This window comes from Trachemys scripta, chromosome 3, assembly GCF_013100865.1.
Source record: "Trachemys scripta elegans isolate TJP31775 chromosome 3, CAS_Tse_1.0, whole genome shotgun sequence".
NCBI classification, from domain to species: domain Eukaryota; kingdom Metazoa; phylum Chordata; order Testudines; family Emydidae; genus Trachemys; species Trachemys scripta.
In genome coordinates this window covers 10,098,962-10,126,594 of record NC_048300.1, presented here as the reverse complement: position 1 = coordinate 10,126,594, position 27,633 = coordinate 10,098,962, and the positions used below count along the sequence as shown (strand labels likewise).

The window sequence follows — 27,633 nt, the reverse complement described above, 5'->3', positions numbered from 1 at the left end:
TTTTTTTTTTTTGAACATTGCTTTGTTCAGTCCTTATAAATTGAACGCATTTTGGTTGCCAGTAGATGGATAGGAAGCAAACTTTTGCAAAGTGTCTCAAACCAGTAGTATCTCAGCTAGCACCTGCAATGTTATTGAAACCAAAAACTGTTAATATAGTTTTAGAAAATGCTCAAAGAATTTTTTTTTTTACTTTTACAACTTTTTATTCTACAGAAAATTGCTACCTGTACCTTCCTTTCGCTTCATAATGCTTAGACTGTCGCTTTCCGAGCTAGAAAACAAATGAGTTTCTTTGCTTGCAGCCAAGAATAAGTGAGCAGCATGTTCTGGCTCAAATAGAAGAGTGAAGAGAATGTCCTTTCCCTCCCGTCAATAACCGTTGTCAACTTACTAAGGACCAAAAGATTCAAAGAGAATAAAATAGGTCTGTCATACACAAAGTTGCATTAGAATACCATATAAAGCTATATGGTAATACAGCTAAATACAAAGGTATTTGTAAAGCTTTTTTCCCCTCTCGCTAGAACACCTTAGTTTTTCTTAAAACTACTATGTGTGCCACTGAACGGATCCACATGCTACAGAATTCAGTCATCAGTACTTTCTATTCCAGCCTATGACCATAGAGTGGAAGGTTGCTATGGGTACATCTACACTACCGGGTGGAGTCGATTTAAGATACGCAAATTCAGCTACGTGAATAGCGTAGCTGAATTCGACGTATTGCAGCCGACTTACCCCGTTGTGAGGACGGCGGCAAAATCGACTTCTGGGGCTTTTTGTCGGTGGCGCTTACTACCACCTCTGCTGGTGGAGTTAGAGCGCCGATTCGGGGATTGATTGTCGCGTCCCAACGGGACGCGATAAATCGATCCCCGAGAGGTCGATTTCTACCCGCCGATTCAGGCGGGTAGTATAGACCTAGCCTATGAGTGCAGTAAGCCCTTTGTTTACTCCAGAAGCAACCAGCCTGCCAGCAATCAGCAACTGTGAACTTCTGTCAGCATAACAGAGGCTTTTCTATACTTGCTACTAAATTGCACAGAACAAAACTCATAGCACGTAAGTAGTGCAGAGAATCAGGCAGGGTCACATAGGACAAAGGGATAGACAAGCTCATGCTTTAATTTACTGAGTCATGCGGGCCGTCTCCTGGAGTTTGTTCTGTATACCTCTCAACCCTACATCTCTAGTCCTTCCTATGGCTGAAAGTGCTACCGGCTTATATGGTGCTCATCACTGTAGTATCTGCATGCCTCCCAAGTAATTAGTTTTGTAATTATTTGTATTTTTTAAAGCTGTCTCTCTCCTTTCCACACCTGTAGGAGGATGTTGTTGGGTTTTTATTTTAATAAGTGAGTTTAAGAGGCTGTGCTAAGTAGGAAAAACGCGGGGGGGAGTTACTTGGTTCTGAATGCTATGAGGTCAGTGATCAATTTGATCTCCTGTGAGAATGGTCTGTCTCCATTTCATCTAGATGTTGCATAGGACCGGGGAAAGGACGGAGTCTTATGGGACACCGAGAAAGGGGACCATACTGACCACTATTAGTTCAGTGGGGAGGACTGTGGGCGGGGAGGTTAGTCTAGTGGAAACCTAGGGCCAGATTTTCAAAAGAGTTCAGCATGTTAGCCACAAGCATCCCAATGGGAGCTGCTGAGCACTGAACTCTTCTGAAAACCTGGCCCTCCAGTCTATGGATGGGCCCAAAGAAACACCTTGTATGTGAACAATCTAGGTGTTTACATGTGGATCAACATTTTGTGGCTTAGTCCCTTGTGCACTGCTAATTGCAGCAGATTAGTGACCATGTACACAGAGAAGCCTGAAACTATTGCTCTAAAAGGATCTGAACCTCCAAAGAGCTGCAAATCTCAACAATAGTATTATTAATAATAATACCTAGATGCTGAATGCAATCAACTCCTTCTTAAATCCGTGTGAACCAAGGGCACTAAACACCTTGCAAAAGGTGCACAGGATCAGTCCTTTCCCTTCTGTGAGTTCTTCCCCCATTTTTTAATAAGAATATTATTTTTTCTAAAAGAGCAACATTAAAAATCTCCAAAAACTTATTTCTAAAGTTTTGTGCTCCAGTGTGTAGAAAAAGAATGAAAAGTGGCAGGGCTTTAATGCATTGAGATCTTCTGCCTAAGTGAGCACCACACAGTTTAAGTGCAGTCAAACTGTTTTATGACAAACAATTCTTACCAACTGTTGAATTAAGCCATTACATTCCCTCTCTTGGACATTTATAGGGCGCCTATTCCTATGCAATGATACTGAATGGCAAGCACTGTTTTTGAGATTTGTCATATTACAGACGCTTTTAAACTGCTGGGTAAATAAAGCAACAGTGGGGAACAGGTCTGACAATTTTAAATTATAAGAGAACCATAGACAATATGGATAAGTGCACAAAAATGAAAAGTTAGGCTTTCTACACGCATAATGTTCATAGCAGGTCTGATGAGATGATATTGGTGCATCATACAGATGGCTGAAAGTGCTGGCTCTGGAGCACATAGACTACTTCAGTGGAAAGGTCAGCCACCGTGGAGAGCAACAAGATAAAGGGAGGAGTTTGTGTAGAAATATCTGTGTCTATGATGTCTCATTATGGATATCCCACTGCCAACTCAACCTGAAATTTGCAGTAGCTCAGTGGTTCTCACCCAGGGGTACATGGAGCCATGGGGGTATTCAGAGGTCTTCTAGAGGGGACATCAAGTCATCTAGATTGTGTTTCTCAACCTGTGGGTTGCAGCCCCTAGAGGGGTCGAAGGACAGGTTGGCGGGGGGGGGTCACAAGTGCAGGGCCAGTATTAGGGCGTGTCAAGCAATTGCCCAGGGTTGCCCACCACAGGGGGCCCAGCGAAGCTAAGTTACATGCGTCAGCCCCACTGCCTGGCTTTGGGCTTCAGCCAAGGCTCACGAGGGAAAAACAGGCTCAAGGATCACACTGAAATATAAGCACAATATTCATATTCCAACTAATTTATTTTATAACTGTATGGCAAAAAGGAGAAAGTCAGTGCTTTTTCAGTAATAGTGTGCTGTGGCACTTTTGTATTTTTATGTCTGATTTTGGAAGCAAATAGTTTTTAAGTGAGGTGAAACTTGGGGTACGCAACCCAAATCAGCCTCGTGAAAGGGGTACACTAGTCTGGAAAGGTTGAGAACCACTGCAATAGCTGACTTGGGCTTTCCTTCATCACTCACTCACTGACTATTCCAAAACTATGGCTTTTGCCAGTTTTGACTTTCCTCTTCCCTCCCTACCCCACTCCGCCCGCCCACCCCAACATCCAGTCCCAGTGGTTTTCTTTCCTATACATCATCTCCAATACCACTCCTTTCCTTTAGCTAAAGCAATTGTCTTGCCTTGATTACTGCAAATCCATCCCCCTTCACTCTGCCTCCCTAGCCAGCATGCTTCTATGCAAATCCTCCGCCTTCCCTAGCTTTCTGGCCATGTGTTTGAATCCCTCTCCTGGCCCCCTCTCAGTTGCTGAATTAAATTTACCCTCCTTTTCCTCCTGGGCAAGAGTCTGTACAACTGCTCCAGTCTACAGCTGCACTCCCATTTCTTCCTATGCCCCCATTCTCTCTTAACTATGCCCCTTTAAATCTTTCTCTCTATTTCCTATCTGTGCCTTCTGCCAAGGTTCCCTTATACTGGACCTCCTCCTCCTTCAGCCCGTCCTCAAAACCATCTTCTCCCATTATGCCCAGAGGTCTTAATCTATCTCCAGAAAAGAAGTTATCTGTTTACTGGAACTGGTTGCAAAATATTAAGCAGTTTGCCTGAATTAAAAAAAAAAACTGGAAAAAATAACATTAAAAAAATTTTTTTTTTTAAGTATTTCATAGAAAACTGACATTTTTCAATTTGGAGGGTTTGTTTTTTTTTCCCTTTTTTCTTTTATTCCCCTCTCCTTTCTTCCAGTTTTCCTCTGGAAAAGGAGGGAAAAGGAGAAAAGGAAATGGAGGGAGGGAGCAAGAGAAAAGAGGAAAAAAACACAAATGAAAAAATATCAATAGAAATTCAATTTATTTGTGAACATTTTCATTCTGTAAAAAAGCAATTTTGGGTTGAAAATATTTTTCAATGACTAGTTTTTGACCAGTTCTATTATACGGACTAAAAAGGATTGCTTTTTGGAGCAGCTAGTCCTGGAACCCACACATGATATTCTATGAATTCTTGATTTAGCCCTAAGTGGAGAACAGGATCTGGTCCAAGAAGTGAATACAGCTGAACTGCTTGGTAATTGCGACCATAATGTAACTGAATATAACATCTTTGTGTGAGGGGAAATACGAGAGGAAACCCACCACAGAAGCATTTGACTTCAGAAAGTGAAACTGCACAAAAATGAGGAATCTAATTAAACAGAACTTAAAAGGTAGCGTCACAAGAGTGAAACTTCTGCAAGTTGCATGAAAACTTTTTAAAAACACCAAATAGAGGCTCAAATTAAATGTATACCCCACATTAAAAAGAATAGTAAGAGGGCCATAAAAGTGACACCATGGCTAAAAAACACAGTAAAAGAAGTGGTTAGAAGCAAAAAGGCTTCATTTAAAAATTGGAAGTCAAATCCTGAGGAAAATAGAGAGCATAAACTCTGGCAAGTCATGTGTAAAAATATTTAGGCAAGCCAAAGAAATTGAAGAGCAACTAGCAAAACACACAAAAACTAAGTACATCAAAAGCAGTTAGCCTGCCAAACAATCAGTGGGGCCACTGGATGACCGAGGTGCTAAAGGAGCACTCAAGGAAGATAGGGACATTGCATAGAAGCTAAATGAATTCTTCACTGCAGAGTACGTGAGGGAGGTTCCCACACTTAAGCCTTTCTTTTTAGGTGGCATTTAGGGAACCATTGGGAAGAGGATAGATATAAGACAAAAATATAATGCCACTATATAATTCCATGTCATGCCCACACCTTGAATGCCACATGAAGTTTTGGTTGCGCCATCTCAAAAAAGATATATTAGAATTGGAAAAGGTACAGAGAAAGGCAACAAAATTGATTAAGGGTATGGAACAGCTTCCGTATGAGGAGATATTAAAAAAACTGGGATTTTTTATGCTGGAAAAGAGACAACTAAGAGGGGATATGATAGAGGTCTATAAAATCGTGACTGGCCTGGAGAAAATAAGTGTTATTAACTACTTCACATACCACAAGAACCAGGGGTCACCCAATGAAATTAATAGGCAGCAGGTTTAAAACAAAAAAAAAAGTACTTCTTTACACAATGCAGAGGCAATGTTGTGAAGGCCAAAATTATAATGGGGTTCCAAAAAGAACTAGATAAGTTCATGGAGGATAGGTCCATCAATGGCTATTAGCCAAGATGGTCACAGAGGCAACCCCATTCTCTGGGTGTCCCTACCTTCTGATTGCCAGAAGCTGGAAGTGGACGACAGAGAATGGTTCACTCAATGATTGCCTGTTTTTTCATTCCCTCAGAAGCACCCAGCATTGGCCACTGTTGGAAGACAGGATACTGGGCTAGATGGACCATTGGTCTGAGCCAGTATGGCTGTTCTTATGAAACAACCACCCAAACACTCCTGGATGATGATTTTGGGGTTCAGTGTCTGCATGGCTGATTGTCTATTTACATTTAAGCAATTGAGGAAGGGACCAGGTCTTGTCATTCAGCCAGTGCTTCCTACACTATCAGCGCTGACAAACGAGGAGGACTCCCAGTTCTTGATCCATCGCCCCTAATCTCTGTGGTTCCTCACTACTGCAATCTTACAGCCTGCATGAGTTGCTCCAGCAATATTAAAATAATCATTACTGAGGAGGGACATGTCACTGCAATCACGGTTGTGTTATTGGCGGTGTCTATTGATACCTATTGGATAGTTCTAAGAAACATCTCTCCTGAGAGGATGGCAACCATTGGTGGTGGGTATCAAAGGCAGGCGAAAGCTAAGCCTACTCAAATTGCCTGCGTGGCCCTGTCCAAACTCCACCCCCCAGGCCCTCTCCTGCTTCCTGCCACGCTCTGCTGTGACTCCTCCTTCCCATATTGCCGGGGTCCCTTCCTGCCCCTTCCCATCCTCTTCCCCCCCGAGACCCTGGTCAGGCCAGGCCAGCCTGGAGCCCTTTGTTGCCATTGAACGGCTAGCTGTGGGCATCTCCCAGACTCACAACATATTTCAGTAACATCCCTACAGAAAAACTTTCTAACGTCACATACAATGGCAATACATATAATTCAACAGACTGGTAATGTTCAACAGATCATGACTTTTCAAATTACACCTCGTAAGGCATACTTAATACAAAACATATGTGGGTATGGGGTGTTATTTTGAGGTACAATGTGTCACACATGCCTCCAAAAGGCAATCGTCAGCCAGGGCCAGCCCAATAGTTGGGTTTGTGGTCCCTTTAAAATTCTTTAGTTAGTTACATTCAGTCGGCAAGGGGTCACCTTAGTAACTTTGTCCTGTAGTTTGGCCTTACACCCTGTAAAAACATCAATTAATTTTTCTTTGCCAATACTGTGTCTGGTAAGACATTTGTATTGTTGGCCCAATTACAATAAAAAGTATTAAAGTAAAAAGATTGGTTCTTCTCACAGATATAAACTAGGGTTTTATTTTATTTAAATGTGTTCAAATACAATAAAAACTTGCCATTTTATTCTAAAAAATTAGGGGAAAGACCTGTCTTTGTTACAAGTAGCAATGCAGTCAAAAAGACTCACCAGAAAAGGGTCTGATGAGATTCACAGCCTACATATCTGCCTTATCATTGTTCCACCATTGTACAGCAACATGAAGAGTGGGCAGCCATTAATGGCTTACCTTTATTACCTAATTAGACAAGGTTGACAGGATAAAGAGTATCAAAGTACTGCTGTGTCAGAATTGGACATTTTAATTAAGCAGATATCATTCTCTTCAAGAGAGACTTCTTCCCAACTACAAGTACTTTAAAAAAAAAAAAAAAAAACCTACTGTCAAGTACTCCACCACAGATTACATTGTGTTTTTTCACACACCATTATTTGTAACAGCTCCTTAGAACCTCAGAAATAAATGCTAGTTGTAAATCCCTTTTTATCTGGCAAAAATTGCACCACCACCCCGCCTCATTCTTAAGGAGCGCTCACGAAGGCCTTATTTACACACGCAAGTCGGATGGCTTACCTGTATTTGTATAAGTTGTGTACAAGGCTGCTTTTATAGTTAAAGCAGTACAAGACACCCATTTTCTCCCCACCCTCCCAACAATGGAATCAATGTGCTTATACAGGTATAGCTTATTCTCATATAAGAAGGGGAATAAGTCATACTGGTATAACTGGATCCTCACTAGGGGTTGTACTGACATACCTATATTGGTAAAATATCAAATCTGTATCAAAGAAAGCTGAGAATGAGTCACCACAGCCTGGGGCTTGTGAAGCTTATAAGCTCCAAAGAGTTGTGAACCACTGGGCCAGGAGGACTTTAGAATAGTCGTAGAGTCAAGAAATTTGTGGAAGCCTACCAGAGCCTAATCCTTCTCCCAAGCATCTTCTTTCTACAATAACAGTATTTAACTTGACCTATTTCAAGGATGGAGATATATATACACACAATAAATCCATCAGGAATAACAAAATACTGAATTCTACATCTGATCAGTCCAAGAAAAAGGGGATGAAATCACATTTTTAGAGTCTGACTTTAAATGAGTCAAAACAATACAGGACTATTCCAATATATTGTACCTTGTCAGGCGATGTGAATATATACCATATACAGTTGATGCCACCACTGCTTAACCTCTGAGTACTGCTAACAACAAAAAAGGCAACACCACTTCCTGTCGGCCCCCAAGGAACAACTAGAAGTGTTGGTTCTTTTTCTGCAATGCATACAGATCACTTTGGAGACCACAACCAATATCAGGGCAATAAGATACTGCCTCTGCTCCAAAGAGGTTATGATCTATATTGGCAAGACAGATAAGGAAACAGGCACTGGTGAAATCCTCACCACCCCACTCCAGCCCCTTTAAACTAGGTTTAAGGGACAGAGCAGCATAAAGAGTCCTTAAAGCCCCGTATTTAGCTGGGGGTAGATTCCCTAGTGCAGACACTGTGATGACAGCTGTAAGGCTGCCTCCCGAGGACCCATTGGTGTGGAAGACACACCAGGGGTAGGGCTGGGGGCAGGAGGAGTAGGTTGGGGGCAAGACCACAGCACAATGAAGATTCTGAGCAGCACTAGAGTATCCTAGCGAGGCTGTAGTAACTTAAAGAGACCCCAAGGGCTGTCTAAGTTCTTCTGGAGGCCTCTCTAGCCCCAGAAACAGCACAAGATAAGGAGGGCACAAAAGTGGCTTAAAGTCACCTTGGCCCCACCTGCTCTGGGCTGCGAGTTCTCACCCACAGAGAAGCGATGTGACTTTCCCAAGATGCAGGGCTAAACTCACAGGAGTGCCCAGATCTCCTGGCTCCCAGCCGCACGCAGAAATAGATATGGTGTTGTGACACCACATTACATGAATGCTATCGTTTCATACCTACTGCAAGCTTACTATGGAAATACCAAGCAATGCAATCTCTCTTTTTCATTTTGGTCTCTGGGGAAATATAAAAGGCTATAATCGAAGATGAAAAACATTCTTCGCATTTCTGTAAAGTCTTTATTATTAATTTTTTTTTAAAAGTCTGGTCAAATACTAAACTGAAATACAGGAAAGGATGATGGAACAAAATGAACATCTTGCTATATTAATTAGGCTATTAAATACAAATGCAAACTGTTTTATTATTTATACATGTGCTAATTACTTTGTGCTCTTAATTCTTGAGCATCAAAACACTCCTCTCCAAGCAGCACTTTCCAGGTCCCTAGCTTTAAATGCAAATCAGTAAAAATGACTCACTTTGTAAGAGAGGTCCCTAAATACAAGGCTCTAGGTACGTAAGGAGAGTGAGAGCAATCACGAGATTGAAGCTTATGATTTTAGGGGCCAGATCCAAACCTCACTGAAATCAATGAAAAGTCGCCAACAACTTCAATGGAATTTGGATCAGGGCTCTATATTCACGAAACCCATGGGACCATAATCAGACCTAGAATAACCAGGCACAAATCCCACTGACCTCAGTTTCTCTGAAGCTGGTTTAAGGAAAATGCACATGTTCAAAAGAGGGCTGAATTCATTTTATATTTTCTACTCTAATTACCATTCAGTAGCAGTAATTAGTTCCATAATTCAGGAATTGGGAATGTACACGAGGAAGAAAAAGCACAGGGCCCCGATTCAGAAAAGTACGTCAGCACTTTAAGAATATGCTAAAACTCCTTTGACTTAATTTAATATTCCCAAAGAGTTTCTCCCAGCCTGGAGCTGGGATCATCCTTTGTCAAAGTAATGTACATATTAAAACATTTGTATCATTTTTGGCAATGTTTGATGAAGCTAGGTAATAAACATTTATGCCTCCTGGGGGGAAAAAATATTTTATTTAGGCAAACAAAAAGTTCTATTTGAAACTTAAAATCACCAAAAGACATTTACTTGTTTCAGAAATGTGGATAACTGAAGTCAAACCTGGATTCTCTAAATATCCTAGGGAGACACTGATTAAGTCCTGGTGAATTGAGGTTTTGGGTAATCAAGGTAACCTTCAGAGTAATGAAAAAAATGTTAAGAAAGATGACTTTGTATCATGTAAAAGGAAATGCTTAAAACTGAGTTTTGAAAAACTGAATTTGTACCATGTATCTGCTTATAACACTCGTCAGCTGTTAGCAACCCCATGTCATAGAAACAGAGGTAGTCAAGCAATTAAGTTCACCTTGTTTTAGGAAATCCACAAGTCCCTCAAATTATTGAAAAGATGTTCTCTAAATTGTTTAGTCAATAATATCCAGTTTGCTTTTTTGCCCTTTGAAAAGCCTCCTATATTTTCAATTCCATGTATGGTACCAAGAGATGATTTGAAAAATGATCACCTACTTTATGTCAGAGGTGGAACTTCTGATGAAAGTGCACTAATAGTTTAATATTTCAGAAGAAGAATACTGATCGTGCTGTATACACAGATACAATACACAATGGTTTGGTCTAAAAATATCACACAAATTGAAACTGCTGGTAGAATTTCAAGTAGGCTGAATGCAATATTCCACACTGCAATTTGCCCACTTCGTTTGCATTAACACGTCTCTGTCAAAAAGTTCCTTGAGATCTTTAATTGTCACTAATCTTTAATCTGGGAACTCATTTTTACATTTTTATCCAAATGACACAAGCACGTATGGACAAAATTTGACAGGCCAAGGCAGAAATTGAGATTAAACTAGCTAGGGACATAAAGGGTAACAAGAAAATATTTTACAAACACATTAGAAACAAGAGGAAGACCAAGGACAGACTAGATCCATTACTCTGAGGTGGGAAAGACAACAACAGAAAATGCAGCAATGGGCTAAGTGTTAAATGACATTTTTGTTTCAGTTTTCACCAAAAAGGTTAGCAGTGATTAGACGACTAACATAGTGAACATCAGTGTAAATGGGATAGGATCTGGGGCTCAAATAGGGAAAGAGCAATTTAAGATTTACTTAGAAAAGATAGATCTCTTCAAGTCATCAGTGCCTGACGAAATACATCCTAGAATACTTAAGAAACTGCCTGAAGAGATCTCTGAGCCATTAACGATTATCTTTGAGAATTCATGGAGGACAGGAGAGATCCCAGAAGGCAAATATAGTACACATCTAGAAAAGGGGGAATAAGGACAATAAGATAATGGAGCAAATAATAAAACTATCACTTTGTAAGCAGCTAGAAGATAACAAGGTGATAAGTAACAGTCAACATGGATTTGTCACGAACAAATTATGTCAAACCAACCTAATATCCTTCTTTGACGGAGTAGCAAGCCTTGTGGAAAGGGGAGAAGCTGTAGATGTGTTATATCTTGATTTTAGTAAGGCTTTTGATGCTGTCTGACAGGACCTTCTCATATGCAAACTAGAGAAATATAGCCTAGAAGAACCTACTATAAGGTGGGTGCACAACTGGTTGGAAAACTGTACTCAGAGAGTAGTTATTAATGGTTCACTGTCAAGCTGGAAGGGCATATTGAGTGGAGTCCCATAGGGATCTGTCCTGCATCCGATTCCATTCAACAACTTCATAAATGGTTTGTACAATGGCACAGAGAGTACACTTATAAAGTCTGCGGACAATACCAAGCTGGGAGAGGTTGAAGCACTTTGGAGTATGGGATCAGAATTCAAAATTATCTTGACAAACTAGAGAAATGGGCTGAAACAAACAGGATGAAATTCAATACGGACAAATGCAAAGTACTGCGCTCAGAAAGGAATAATCAACTGCAACAAATACAAAATGGGAAATGACAACTTAGGAGGCAGCACTGTAGAAAAGGATCTGGGGGTTATGGTGGATCACAAACTAAATGAGTCAACAATGAAACATTGTTGCAAAAAAACCCAACATCATTCTGGGATGTATTAGCAGGAGTGTTGTAAGCTGGACAGGAGAAGTAATTCTTTCTCTAGTCATCACTGAGAAGGCCTCAACTGGAGTATTGTGTCCAGTTTTGGGCACCACACTTCAGGAAAGATGCGGACCAACTGGAGAAAGTCCAGAGGAGAGCAACAAAAATTATTAGAGGTCTAGAAAACATGACCTACGAGGAAAGATAGAAAAAAATGGGTTTGTTTAGTCTAGAAAACAGAAGACTGAGGGGGGACATGATAACAGTCTTCAAGAACCTAAAAAGGTTGTTGTAAAGAGGAGGGTGATAAATTGTCCTTATCCACTAAGGACAGGATGAGAAGTATTGGGTTTAAATTGTAGCCAGGGAGATTTAGGTCAGAAATTGTTTTTAACTGTAAGGGTAGTTAAGCACTGGATCAATTTACCTAGGGAGGTTGTTTTGACTAAAATCCCCCATCCAGGTTTTTTCTGGTCATCAGTCCATTTTTATTTCTTACATTAAACTTTTGTACAAGACTGTTTTCTGCAGTGAAAGGTGTCAACATGGACATTTTGAAAATCCCAACTGATAGAGCCCTCTTCACACTCCATGTCATTTATTTATTTTTAATTCCTTTACAAAATTTTATACTTGTTTTATTTTTCCCGCTATCCAGTTGGGTCTTTGCAATATGACAGAAACTGGCTGACTGTAGGGAAAACAAGAGAAGTGACTATGCACAGGGTGTTGCAAAATGCACAGAATAAACAAATTTTAAAAAATTAAAATGAGAAAAAAATATTGTTTTCCACTAACTGATTTCAATTCTAATCCGCTTAGGAGTTACTGGCTATTTAGTATGGTACAGAATTTCTTGGACAAAAAAATGTGATTTTCAATGTCCCTTTAAACAACTGCAAAAGATATTTTAAGATGACATAAGAGGTGACTGAATCTTGGCGCTTGTACAGGGTTTAGCCTTCTCCTCAGCACTAAGACAATAGGATCTGTGGAGATAGGAACCCCCTCAGCATAGCTGACAAACTCTGGCATTGTATCACCAGGGCTTTGTTTTCAGGGGGATGCTGGGCCGGCGCAAGGCAAGAGGCGGCGGAGGGTACTGCAGTTTTCTCCCCCACTGGCTGACAGACCATCAGCTAGCCAAGCGGGTGGAAGTAATATTGTTTATTGGACCAACTTCTGTTGGTGAAAGAGACAAGCTTTCGAGCTACAACACAAGTAGGTCCAATAAAAAGATATTACCTCCCCCACCTCATATATCTGATGGACTGTCACCCAGCTGGGGAGAACCCTGCAGGCCCCCAGCTCTTGCATTGCACCCACACAACACTTCCCTGAAAACAAAGCCCTGGAAATGCAGGGCCAGTTGCTTCTTCTTCAGCAGCAGAGCTCTGTGTGGCAGAAAAGCTTGTCGCCTTCACCAGCAGAAGTTGGTCCACTTATCCTGGGACCAACATGGCTACAATAACACTGCAAACAGCCCATTCGATAGAAATTTTAAGCAGCAATCCCAGGTGACCACTCCTAACTGCAATTGTTGACCTAGCAGAAGGGCAATCTGTTGATGAAGAAAGTCCCTTCTCATCTGATTAGGGATAGAGTAGGAAAAAAAAAAGGTGCCTCCTCTCTTTTTCCCTGAATCGTGAATTCTAATGACTGTTCTGAGTTAGAATTGATAAACTGCATCAACTGCTCTACACAGCTGCCTTTTCTTCAGAATAACAAAAAAGGAGATGAAATCTGTCAAGCTGAATTTCTTCAGTCACCTAGTTTTAAAATATAAAAGAGTCCACAATTACTGATTTTAAGTAATGTATAAATGCTACTTGCTATTTCACAAAAGTGATTTCTTGACTCAAAATATCTCCCAAATTCACAAAAAGAAAAATGACTTCAATTTCCTTCTGTATTAAAGGCACAGGGACTCTCTCTCTCAATTAATGATATATCTGTCAAAAAGTATTGTTTCTATTCGCATAAGATTATTCCAAGCTGTCTCCAAGGCAATCAGCCAACCAGAACTGATCCTTTTGGTGGAACACTGAACCTTAGAACTGTTTCAGTCAATTAGCTTCTAATTGTTCATTAGCAGTGCTTTAATAAATAAATAAAAATATTTTTTCTAGCTTCTGATAAAGCTGGGCTTAGATGGGTAATCTGGAGTTCAATTTCTCCACAAAGCGTATTTCATTATTGCTGGCACGTGTATGTTTACAGCATTATCTTCTGAGTGACTCTCCAAAATTATTTTTAGACAGATGATATTTATTTAAAGCCCTATACATCATTCTGAGTTCTGTAACAAATATCAGATGGGTATCAGGAAATATAAAACAATTCATATTATGAACCATTAAGGGCCAGATCTTTCCTTGCTGTAAGTAGGCCTAACCGCACTGACTGCAATGGAACCATGTCAATTTACCCCAGTGGGTAAGAATTCTCCCTTCAGTATATCTAGCTGGCAGGGGAATACAGAAGGGGCATTCTGCAGTCTTTTCTTATTTCTGCCTTTTGAATAATGGGTCATTTATTGTTCATCTGCTTCTAATTTGTAAGCATCTAAGCAGAGAGAGATTACAAAAAAAAAATCCATTTAATCATACCGTATATCTGTGTCAATCCCGGCTACATAATCCCAGAAACTGTTCATTGCTTGAAGTTCACAGACCAGAATAACAGAACAAATGACACATTGTTTTACCTGTGTGCACTGTGGTGTTTTCAACAACAAAGATTAGCTGGCAAGTGTATATAGCATGTCTAATAAGAAGGCTTTTAAACGGGAACTCTTGCTAAGTGTTTCATCGCCTAGTACAGTGTAAATCATGAGATCTCAGATACAGGAAATTGTCTTTGTTAGACATCTCCATTCTGATCTAAATGTGCCGCGCAATAGGCTCCCAAGAAGAAAGTCTCCATTACATTCCCATTACCACTCACATCCTATGTACCAAAGAGGTAAAACTAAAGTTTTGAGTGGGAAGGGAAATCTTAAAGGGGGCTTTGAATGGAAACTATAGTAACAAAGTAAGAGGTGAAATGGGTTTCCATTATTTCGAATTCAGATTTGTTCATAAAAAATACAGAGTGCACAAAAGAGCAGTTGTTCAGTGAATGCCTAAACCTCTGCAACACCTAGGGCTCAACGGTACCCTGCCTTATGTGGGGGTGGAAGGCACAATGCTATCAGGAGCTCCCATCGGGGCAGTGCATCTCCACACCACTCTCCCACCTTACTGGCCTGAGGCTTAATTGCACAACACTCAATGCACAGTAATGACCTCCCAAATGCATCCAAAGGATCAAAATTCATAACGCTTATCTTGTGTGATGGATCTCAGTGGTACAGATCAGGGCCAGCTCAAGATTCAAACTCTTACAAGTTCAAGAGTGTTTGGACCACTGCCATTTTGTGTGTGTGTGTGTGCACGCGTGCGTGCATATGTGCACGAGCGTGCGTGTGTATACGCACTCTAGCACAGCGTTTATATACTCTAACACTGTAAACGGCAGCTACCAACTTTCCCATTTTGGCCAGGACTACCCTCAATGTTTTTACCTATTCTTATGTGTCTGCAAGTCCAGCCAAATTCCCAAGCAGTAGGCTCAGTGCTTGAAAAACAAACAGACAAAGAAATTGGCCTCCAACCAGAAGCTGCTGTGGAGAGGAAAAGGAAGTTTCGGTCTGCCCCTGTTCCCCTTGACTTCCTGCCTCAGCCACCCCTTCGCACTTGGGCAACAACAGAAAAATAAGGCAGGGGGAGGGCAGGGAAGGCAGGGGGAGGGCAAGGGGCACCAGCACAGCAGGAGAGTCAGCCCCCAGCCAGCCAGAGCCCAGCTGGTGGGGGAACAGGAGGGGGACGTGTGGAGCCAGTACAGCACTGTTGAGCAGAATTTGCTGGGCAGCAGGACAAGGGAGAACTGAGGGGAGACAGACAAATGGGGAAGAGCAAGCGAGAGGCTGAGGCAAAGGGTGCATCTAAGAGAGAAAGGGTTGGTGGGAAATAAAAGGAGAGGTGGGGGGAGTCGGAAGGGAGGAGAGCAGAGACGTAGACTGGGCCAAGTCAGAAGAGAGGGAAATGATTTTAGCAGCTGCAGTTTGGATTAATTGGAAAGGGGAGAGCAAAGGAGGAGGTCACAGTCGGTGAGGCACAAGCTGGCAGAGGCATGGACCAGTGCTTTATCAGTGGCATGGCAGGGAAGGAAGAATGAATGTAGAGACATTACAGAGGAAGAAGTGATGTGGTTTATTAAGCACCTACATGTGAAGAAGGCATCAGCGATGAGCCTGGAAGCCTTGATGCTGAGAACAGGAGAGCGCTCAGTGCAGGGCTCACCCTCAAGAAGTGCTAATGTCTCTCAGGGGTACATTGCCACGAGGGAGTGGGCTGTGGCAGGAGGGGGCCTCAACGCCTGGAGATTAAAAGCACCTCGGTACTGGAGAAGAAAGCAGGGTGGAAACATTAGTGATTCCCTGATCATGACCCCCTGTGGTTTTTCTGATGAGGGGGCCACTGCTGCTGTGACCCAGAGAGGACTGTCAGGGAAGCTCAGGAGGTTCATGGGAAGACGAGACTGAAAACAGAGTCGTTGGAGAAGAGACTGGGGCAATCTGCAGCTCTCCTGAAGTCGACACATTGGGAAAACACTCAGTGAGGCTCAGTAGGCTTGGTGTCCTCCCTCACAAGGCTTTTTGGGGGGGAGTGGGGCCGGAGAGGAATTTTTTCCCATGACAACCCTCTCTGGGGACTGACTGGTTCACATTTTGAGATCGATCTTTGCAAGACAAAGGGCTCAAAAGGTCTAGGGTCTTATTCCCACCCACTCTCCCAAATAAAAGTCTAGGTCTCCATCAGCCTCTTGCTTTGCTATACTATTTTATGAGTTAATATAACCTTTGAAATTAAACTTTAATCAACTAAATTTCGGTCCTGGGCATTAGATCTCAATAAAGGAAGTCCAGTAAACTAACTTTCACTTCTCTCTTCCTTTCATACAGCTGCAAAACAAACCAACAAACCAAAAACATGTTAAAGACCTTTTGGATTGTAGTGAGCACCTGCATTTTTAGGGTGTCATAATTCAAGAACCACTTTTCTGGTTAATTTCAAATTTGGTAGAAAAATGCCATCTTGGCTCCATATGTAACCCACCAAGACCAACTTGATTCTTTTGTCCATTTTAGATACGGTACACCACAGCAGCTGTGCTAAGACTTCGAAGGAGTCAGAAGAAGAAACACACTTTAAACTGAATAACCTACAATGACCTGTGGCCACAGTAGATTGAGAAGTGGATAAGATGATTTCTCATACAAATGCAGGTAAGTACATAGAAATGTAGGTGGGTACATAGAAGATAACACACTGCTGAGCACAAAAGTGGAAGTGTTCGGGAATCAAGTAGTCATGAGAGGCTCCCATTCTGGGCATTGCAAGCAGTAGACATCTACAGGTTCAGCAGGCAAAATTCACCACTGTTTTTTGAAAAGTGCCTATTGAAGATTGTTGATGTAAATACTTAGGAGGGCACTACATGTCCCAAAGGATCATATTGAAAAATAAAGAATTGAATGGGGCTTTAGCTTTCTGCCCTGGGCCCCAGCAAATCTAATGCTGGCCCTGCTTGGTGGACCCCCTGAAACCTGCTCACGGCGCCACAGTGGGCCCCAGACCCCTGGTTGAGAACCACTGCTCCAAGAGAAACAGCACAAAACGTATCACCTGGGAATGGAGCAGAGGTGGTTAAGCCACCTCTGCACCTTCACAATACTGGGCTTCTCCAAAGTCCTTGGCATAATCTAGAGAGCCCCGGAGGCCTAGAACTGCGCTACTTGGAATCTTCATACTGCTGCATCCACAGGCCTGTGCCTGGCACAGCTCCCATGCCACGACATATCCTTGGCAACCTTACAGCTGCCCACTGCAATATTTGCATTAAGAGAAACCTCCCCTGGTCAGAACCTGGGCTTTTAGATCCCCTTTAGCTGGTTCAGGCCCTCTTAGGCTGCAAGAAGGAGCTGGAACAAAGGTGAAGATTTCACCCCAGGATTGTATTGCAAGACAGAGCAATCCTGCTTAGATCAGCTGTTCCCTAACTCCTCCCTCAGCCATGCTGTTTTTTTAGTGCTTGAGGGGCACAGGAGGAAAATATTTTGGCAAACTGCCTTTCCCGCATGTTTTTTGATATGTTTATGCCCCCCGCCCCCAGAGCATGCAAATATGCTGACTTGCAGGGAATAATACTGAGCACAGCATGTGTTTGTATGATTTTTCCTTTCACACTTATCAGGGAACGGCTATTTTGATGATCCTTTTATGGGTATCTTTTTAGATTATATCTAAATTCCAAAGGCACACAAAAATGTGAACAAAACAAACTGAGCACACATAAAAGCTCTGAATGATTCAACGTTGTTTTATAATGCAAATGATACAGGGCACCAAGATTGGTAAGAAAGTGTCTGAAGACATTTCAGCAATACTAAGAAGTTAACATTAATCTAGCCTATTGCTGGTTGTCTTTCCATTCTGTTCCCAAAGTGCTTTTGTTCACGGATGCTCAGATCTTTTTGACAAAAAAGCATGTTAGCTCACTAATGAAAGAAAATCTTGGAGTGTTTGAAATACATCAAAAGTTTTAAAATGTTATGATTGATAGAGGAGGTTTTTCCATCGGGGAACTGTAAGAACTGGTTGTAAGAGACTTGTCTTGCTAAGAATATGTACTATTGTAGCTTTTTGTGGCTAGTGTAGGACAAATATATTGAAAACAAATTACCTGCAATCCGTTAAATAAGCACTGATTTGATCTAATATAACCTGCATGGCTGCCAAAGAATGCCTTGGGAAAAGAGTAAATGCCTCCTATTTCACTAGCTTGAAAACTTTTCTTTTTAATCTTAAGATGATACAGAGCATATCTTTCACTGTTTTAACACTATTTCCCCTTTACAATGCCTTAGCGGTAGCAGTAGTAGCAGTCAAATCTTCTATAAAATAGTCCCAATCTCTACTGAAGATCTTCTGGGCCAAATTTTCTGCTGCATTCAACTAACAGCACTGCATTTAGTTACTACTTGGAGAGCTATAGCTGCCTGTTCACCTCCCCTGAGTGGCTCCCCCTTCACACCTCCTTGCCCTCCCTCTCTGCCGCACTGCTTCCCATGGAGAATGCTACCGCTGCTCCTCTGCCCTGCCCAACTAGTCCTGCAGTGGCAGATGGGTCTCTGCACCCCCAGCTCCACATAGATACAAAGAGAGGGTAGAAATCTGCGAGGCACTGAACACCCAGCTGGGGGATTGGAGTCTGATTTAGTTGCCTGCCTCCTGCCTGCCCTACAATAGCTGGGAGAGTAGCCCAGTTCCCTGTCCCGAAATGCACTCTTCTGCCGCGGACATGGAGGACGCTAGCAGAGAATTCCCCTGCACAGTGGGAATTCTCCCTTGGCCATCTCTAACCACTCAGACTTAAGCGTGTGTTTAATGTTAAGCATGTGCTTAAGTGCTCTGCTGAATCTGGGCCAAAGATTCTGTGACATTCTATACTTTGGGGGAGTGCCCTGTAACTCCTATATTCATCACGCTGCAAGCAACAAGGACACTCGGAAGACTGAAGATTCCAACAGAGGGGACTGGCCCAGGTTTCAAGGGTGAAACCTGTGTACTATGAACTGCAATATCCAGTGGGGTGAGAAAAACTGTTTAATCTAGATGTTGCCCAGTCTAATAGGGTTGAGAGTTTAGACTGCGTGCTTATATTTTATTTTATTTTGGTAACTAACGCTGACTTTTTGACTGTTGCTTATAATCACTTAAAATCTATCTTTTGTTGCCAATAAATTTGTTTAACTATTCATCTTTACCATTGAGTTTGCCTGACATGTTTGGTAAATCTGCTCAGGTTTGCAAAGGCTAGTGTATATCCACTTTCCATTGATGAAGTGGTGAACCAATTAATACATTTGCACTGTTCATCTTGAGCAGTACAAGACAGTATATTTCTGAGGTACAAGGCTGGGAGCTGGGGGGGATATGGCTGGTGCCTTTCTCTGTGTGATTCGTGAGTGACTCTGGGAGTATTCATGCAATCTAGCTTGGTGTAGGGCTCCACATGCTGTGGTGCTGAGAGATAACAGCGCCTGCAGGGGTTTGCTGCTTGTCACTAGCAAATCACTGTGAGAGACAGCCCAGGCTGGAGAGTTAAGGGGGCCCAGCGGTCCCAGGCTGGGGATCCCATCACAGATCCCAAGCCATTCTTCCTAACAGTGGTTTGCTACATCTTCACCCTGAAAAATATCCCCTCTCTGGCACGGCTGTGAAACATCCTTTGTCTCTCTACCTGGATCCCTCTCATCCCAGGGGTGGAAGTAATTCAGGGGTGGGTGGGACAACCCCTGCACATATTTAGTCTGTACAGCACTTTGTGCTGTTATCATTTGTTTTACAGCACCGACATGCGTGCTAAGCGCTCTATAGGAAATGAAAAAAGACGTGGTCCCAGCCCCCTAATCATCCCAATCATAGGCCATGATCATGCAAACCCTGCCACACACAAATAAAGTGATTTTATACATGACCCATTTTATTAGGCTCAGTGGGTGTATGCATGTACATGCAAGATTGGGGTCAAAATGTTAGCCATGACAAAAGTTTAGATGCATACACATCTTGACGGGTTTGTTATTTTTAATCTGTTTTAAATACTTAAAAAGATAAAATATAGAAGATATAAAAAATAGTGACTATTTTTTATTCACTTGTGGGAATGAATAGATGATTTTATAGATTTATAGCTAAAAATATATAAGATCTTTAGGGAGAGAGAGAAATTAGTTATGTTATTGCATTTTTACTTCTTACAATATATTTTGATTTCTTTCTAAACAAAGACTCTTTTTATGTTCATAAATTTCATTTCTAACACATAAATACATACATTGCAAAATACAATGGGAAACATATTTCCAGTGAGGGAATTAAGGACCTAAAAAGATATCATAGCTACTACACTCAAAATCTAAACAGAAAAGGCAGTTTAAATATCTGTCAAATAGCAAGGCTGACACTAAGGTTCATGAAACATGTCCATTTTGAAAAGCAAGAGGAGAAATGTTCAACAAATAAAAACTAATTTTTTCAGGATTCATCGGTGTGATGGAATACATCCCGTACTCCACCCTACACACTATTGTAATAATCTTTGTACAGAGTATGCCTTGTAAGGTATTGTTTGAAAACTCATAATTTGCTGATCAGTATTGTCCTGATAAAATAAGTGAGGCAACATTGTAGGTGGAGTTACAAGATTTCCCTGTATGGTGTATTAACCCCACAGCCCTGCCCAAACCAAAGTTGGCAAACCGGTCTGTCCTAAACAAAGGAATGGGTGCTTGCCTGAATTTGCATGTAAGCAGTAAACAGAGTCATCAAGCAGGAAGGGAAAAAAAGGAAGCTCAAACAATTGAGGAAAAAACAGCAGGGAATATCCTTCCACACAGACTCTGTCTCTTGATTCTCAGCTGGGAATTTTTTTTTTCAAGTGGGGGGACTTAAACTATAAAAAGCAGAGGCAAATATCCCAAGACATCCTTCTTTATCTCCCTGCCCACTTCATTCTCCACACCTGGGAAGACAAAGGGAAACAGCCGCTGGACTCAGGGGGAGGGGACCTGACCTGAAAGTCTGATCAGTAGTCTGCTGGAGCATGTGGTGAGAAAGTTTGCTTTGCAACTCAGATACTTTCTTAAGTAGATACAAGTAAGCCTTTTATCTTTATTTATCTCATAACCATTTCTGACTTTTATGCCTCATTGCTTATACTCACTTAAAATCTCTCTCTTTGTAGCTAATAAACTTGTTTTATTGTTCTATCTAATCTTCTGTGTTTAAGTTTAAGTGTCTGGGTCACTCTATTTAAGATAATAGCCTGGCATATTAGTCCCTTAAAGGAATAATATACCAGCCTATTATCTTAAATAGAGTTAATATATTAGAACTGTCAAGGAGAGGGCTGGGCAGTACAGGACATACATTTCTGGGGGAAGATTGGAGACTGGGGATGTATTGGGGTCACCCTGCAATATAACCAAGGTCAGAACCAGGGTGTAGCAGGCGGTTACACAAAGACAATCAGGGTGTGACTTGCATGCTGGAAGGCTGTTTGTGAGCAACCCAGGTGCAAGCTACTACAGCAAGGCATTGTAAGGCACCAAGGTTGCAGGGCAGGGGTGACACAGCCCCCTACTGTCCTGAATTGTGCCTCAGTATGTCACAATCAGACAACTGATTAATCAGTTTGAGATAGGAAAGTGTCTAGTTCCTCGAGGGCAAAAATACTGTTATAGTTAAATGCAACTCTGCATTTAACTAGGCTGTTCTGTCTTTCACACAGAGACACACTCACGGACTGATCAAGAATATTTTACCTGAATATTTTACTCACTGGTAAATTTCAATATAATTCATAAATAGAAACTTTGGGCCCGAACCTCAGCTGGTTTAAATCAGTACAGCGCCCCTAAAATCCATGGAGCTTTGACAATTTTCATTAGCTGAAGATCCTGCCTTCTGTCCCTGCTGCTGAACAGATTTTATTTTTAAGCTGTAGGTTTCAGTATACCCAACCCTTCACCATTACAGTCAATGGCAATGGTTCTTTGACTTCACTGCTGCAAAAACAGGCCCTAGCAGAACTAGAAGTACTGACAAATTAGTTGGGACCATGCGAAACTTACTCAAATGTCACGTTTAGCCAATTATAAAGATAAATTCAAGCTATGAACTCTCATCCACACCCCCGGTGATATTGGAGATTTTGGTCCAGACCATCTCTAATAAATAAGAGGTGCAGGGAGAAGTTCCTTAGAAGAAGAAATAGTAGTCACAGTCTACTGCATATCATATATACCTTTTTTATTCTTTAGATGTCTCCCATCCAAGTACTGACCAGGACCAGCCTTGCTGACCTTATGAGACCGTGCAAGATCACAGTGCTCATACAGTCTGTCTACAGGTTAGGGACTTTTTTTATTAATAGAAATAACAATGTTAAATTTATGTTTGCAGTGTTGAAGTCGTGTTTGTCCCAGGATATGAGTGAGATAAGGGGCATGAGGTAATCTCTTTTATTAGACCAACTTCTGTTGGTGAGCAAGACAAGCTTATACAGAGCTCTTCTTCGGGTCTGAAAAAGCTGAAGAACACTTTTTCAGACCTGAAGAAGAGCTCTGTGTAGCTCAAAAGCTTGTCTCTTCCACCAACGGAAGATGGTCCAATAAAAGAGATTACCTCGCCGTCCTTGTTTCTCTCAATGTTTTATTGATATTGTTCTGCAGTTGTTCAGATAGAAGATTCATAGTGTGGGATAACAAGTGCAGGAATCAAACCAAGGGTTCCACATAAGAACTATTTCAGAACACTATCAGAGAGCCACAAGAAAAAACATCAATATACGGTCAAGGGAGCTGGTAGCAACCCTATATTTAGGTCACCTAATACTTTTTCACATTAAAGATTCTTCTGACCTTTTCTTTGACAAAAGCAGGCCTTTGATATTCTGCAGGGAGATGCTCCTCAGGCTACAGAAGTGTGTGTGTCTATATATATATATATATACATATATTGTCCTATGAAATTGCACTCTCATGTAACTGATTTCAGAGTAGCAGCCGTGTTAGTCTGTATTTGTAAAAAGAACAGGAGTACTTGTGGCACCTTAGAGACTAACAAATTTATTAGAGCATAAGCTTTCGTGGACTACAGCCCACTTCTTGAAGAAGTAGTCCACGAAAGCTTATGCTCTAATAAATTTGTTAGTCTCTAAGGNTCAGTTACATGAAAAAAGAACAGGAGTACTTGTGGCACCTTAGAGACTAACAAATTTATTAGAGCATAAGCTTTCGTGGACTACAGCCCACTTCTTGAAGAAGTAGTCCACGAAAGCTTATGCTCTAATAAATTTGTTAGTCTCTAAGGTGCCACAAGTACTCCTGTTCTTTTTTCATGTAACTGAGTTACAATGTGTTAAAAATCACCATTTCCTATTGCTTTCCTTGGGAAGACTTAGGCAGCCTCCCCAAATCACTAAATATGCTCTCAAGAGCAACCTTAATTTGGCCATGGTGTGAGCATGTATTATTATCCTTAAGTACATGATAATGTATTATTTTTTCCACAGGACCCCCTACTTCATTCAGTGCACAGAGTGGATGTACAAGAGGGCCAAATTAAGGCTGCATGGACAAATATAAATTTGGCATTTCCTAACTTTTGAGTATTTAATTTACAACCTAGATAATGTTCTTTTAACATAGTGTTGTTTTTTGTTGTGTGAGCGTGTTCATGCAGCTGTGTGTAATAGACTATAGAGAACATTTAAAAAAAATAATATTACATGTGTATAAATATAAATCCACTGGGAAACTAAGGCATTCATTTCCTAATTCCCATGGGGATTTGAGCACCTAAATACCTTAGGCTCCTTTGAAATCTCAGCCACAATAATTAAGATCAGCCATTGCTATGACAGAGAAGCAACATGTCTGCAGAACATAGACGTATTCTCTGTAGATCACACATCTAAATACTAAACAGGACACCGTCTGCTTAATTTGTAAAAATCAGACAAACTCAAAACCAGTCAGACCTGCAGCTTGCTCTCCATTCAATTGTGACTGACTATGCCCTCAGTAATCTGGTCATCCTAGGATGCACTTGTGTAATTTGAGTTTCTTGTACAATCAGGTATTTGAAAGTCAGTTTCACAACTTGTTACACCATTAGCTTTCTAATTTTATAAATCATTGAGATGGTGACTAGTTGAAAAGTCCTGGTGGATTCCCGTTCTGGAAAAATAGCAAAGAACACTTTAAAATGTTTTCAGAAAGTAGGAAAGGCCAGAACATAGGGGCTCCAATTCAACAAAGCACTTATGCACATGCTTAAGTTCATTCCTATTTAGAAAAGCATTTATGCACATGCTTAATTTTAAGTATTTGCTTAAGAACCACTGGCTTAAAAGTTAAGCACATGCTTAGGTGCTTTGTTGAATCGGGGCCTTAGAACAGAATGGCCATATCAACCAGGTGTACAGTGGACTAGATTTTCAAAGCTATTCAGGGGCCTAAAGATGCAGAAAGGCTAGCAGGATTTTCCAGAGGAGTTTTAGGCACCTAAACTGCGTGGAAGCTGGATCTCCTACTACAGAGCAACGTATTACTCTCCATTATGCCCATTTTTTATGACAGTTTTTGTTTGTGAAAGTTTCTTCTTATAAAGCTGATTTCATTTTGTTACAACTTGATCATGATTGTGTTTTAAGTTACAAAAAGATTTTCATAATAAAGGAAAAGATATATAAAATGTGTGACATAAAAGTAGCTGTAATACATTCACCAGCATCAGCAGTATACCATTTAATAGATATACACAAATTTTGATTGTCGTGAATCCGGTAAAAGGATTGAAGATCTGCAATATTTTCTGCAATTTTGCAAAAATAAAAGTAAAAATATGATGCACATTTTGATCATTATAGTAGAACTCTATGATAACAGTCTAATTAATATTACAGAATTTCAGTTTATTCATTATTAGCTCTCCACTGCATTGCTTTAATGCTGCCCCTGGATGTGTGGTGTTGCATAAATATAATTACGAGAATCAATTCAATAGACGATGCTATTTCCATATTATTATAAGGAGACTGCAATATGAAATGACCACACAGACAGCTTTGTATTTTTCAATTCATAGTGTAATTAAGTTTAATACTGATTCAATGAATCTGGCCATGAATGAAATGCAAATTCTGGACATCATTGTTCTCTGCTTATATGAAACAAAGGTCATTCACGTAAAAGTTTGCATTAACAGCAGTTGCCCATCCATATGGGCAATTAGTAAAACAGGGTTCTCCACCAGTAGCTCAGGTTCTCTGGATCATGAACAAAAGCCTCCATTAGCAACTATGACTTAAAAAAAATACAAGCATTTTGAAACAGTGGTTTTCTATGTTTTCTAGTTAAAATATGTTAAAATAAATAAAATAAAATAATATGTTTTCTAGTTAAAATATTCTTTGAACATTTTCATATTTCTCTTTTGCTGTTTGGCTTTATTCCTATTGTAACAAGTACACACCTGGAAAATGCAAATCCGTAAGACCCCACTGTCATTTTCTGCACAAGTACTTAAGGCTGGATTTGATTCTGAGAATTTTAACTTCCCTTATTCTATATACATATGTGCCCAGGTAAGTGTCTAAAACCTAGATATGTGGATTAACGTATCTGAAATTATCATGCCAACACATAGGCATGTTTTCGACTTTACTACGGGACTGCTCATGGAAACAAATGAAGTGTTTAGAAGATCAGGGGCTAGGTTTAGAGAGTCAGACAGATGCCATGTCTGTTCATTAGTTACGCTGTTTTTATGTATAGTAACACCTGGCAAATACACACGTCTGATTGTTTTCCTTGTGTACGTTTATCAATTCCATTTCATAGCAACAGGACCATGTTCCAGGCACTGTATTTATGGGAGACTGCATTTCCCAGGTAGTTAAATTCACTCACGCTTCAGCCTCATGACCAATAGTACCAGCTAAAGCAGCAATGATTGCCCCAAAATGCCCCGGTCTGTCACTTCTTTTTGCCTGAGTAGTTAGCATTTAATCAACCTGTAACACCTCAAGCAGTAACCATGTAACAAAATCAAATCAGATACAACTGATACCCAGAAAAGCATTTAACAATATTTACATTCAGTGTTTGAATGAAACAACAGGTTTTTTTTTTCCTCTTGAAAATGCCTATAAACTGACAATGGGCCAGATTTTCAAGAAAGCTCTCACATTAGGGGCTCTATTTTCAAAAGAGCTCCCTTTTACACATTAAAATAAGCAGGCAGATTTAAACAAATAAATAAATAAGACAGGCTTGTCTACACTCCACTGCAGTGCAGACTACAGTGGCGGTGGGGTGACTTGCAACATGCACACACACAATCCAGAGTACAGCTCTTTAGGGTCCCTCTCCCAGCCCGTAAAAATGCAGCTTTGGTGCTGAGCTCTTTTCTGTGGTGAGAAGGTGTTCGTTCACCTGCTCCCCTGCTCAGTTCCTCAGCCTCTGTCCCCCACTGCATAATGCTTTAGTAAGAGTTACCTTGTGAATTTGACATGATAGATTAAATTCATCCACATGGGGGGAGTGGATTGCTCTTTTTATAGTTGAGCTTTGCATCTAGAATCACACAGGTTTGAACAGATCCCTGGAAGATAATTTCCGAGGCAATAAAACAAAGCCCTTAATTCCTTCCTTTGGATTTCAGTGCAACTCAACCAATGATACCATAGTTAAAGTGGAGTTTATATTATGACTTCTCAGTCTACTGTATGAGCAAAATAATGGCTTGGATATTTTATTTCTGCTCAAAAAACTATACAATTACCTAACTGTCCTTTGGATAATGACATAAACAGAAGTTTTTATTCCCCTTTGTGACTCATCCATCTCAAACATCAGACACTGTGGATAGAATATAAGCTGACTCTAAAAGGGGAACTTTCAGGAACAAGTCCCCATTCCTGCCTGCCTCTCCTTTCAGTGTAGATATTTGAGAGACAAGGTAGATGATATCATATCTTTTATTGGACCAACTTCTGGGAAAAGCATGGCTACAAGAACATTGCACACTATAGATATGTGACATTTCTTTAATGCAATGACAAAAGGAAGCTAAAAGGCAGCCACTTCGGCCATGTCTACTTACCGGAGATCGACACTGCTGTGATCAATGCAGCGGGGGTCGACTTAGCGGGTCTGGTGAAGACCCACTAAATCGATGGCAGAGCACTCTCCGGTCGACTCCAGTACTCCATCAGAACGAGAAGAGTAAGGTAAGTTGACGGGAGAGCGTCTCCCATTGACGCAGCACAGTGTAGACACTGTGGTAAGTCAACCTAAGCTATGTCGACTCCAGTTACGATATTCACGTAGCTGGAGTAGCGAAACTTAGGTCTACTTACCGCGGTAGTGTAGACAAGGCCTCAAACTTAAAATGGAAAATGGAGTTTAATACAGCCATAGCACTTATAAATTCTACCATTTAGGTC

At 40.9% G+C, this 27,633-nt stretch overlaps 1 protein-coding gene and 1 long non-coding RNA gene across 2 annotated transcripts in view; one reads left to right on the top strand and one right to left on the bottom strand.

Annotated features, from left to right (window-relative positions):
* The window catches only part of PLCB1 (phospholipase C beta 1), a gene marked incomplete in the record, with an annotated part of 630,990 nt that overhangs the window by 345,138 nt on the left and 258,219 nt on the right, over positions 1–27,633 (bottom strand).
* LOC117874217 lies at positions 15,393–22,548 on the top strand. Its single transcript, XR_004644921.1, has 3 exons — positions 15,393–16,169; positions 16,703–16,840; positions 22,442–22,548. It is a non-coding gene; the product is annotated as an uncharacterized LOC117874217 (long non-coding RNA).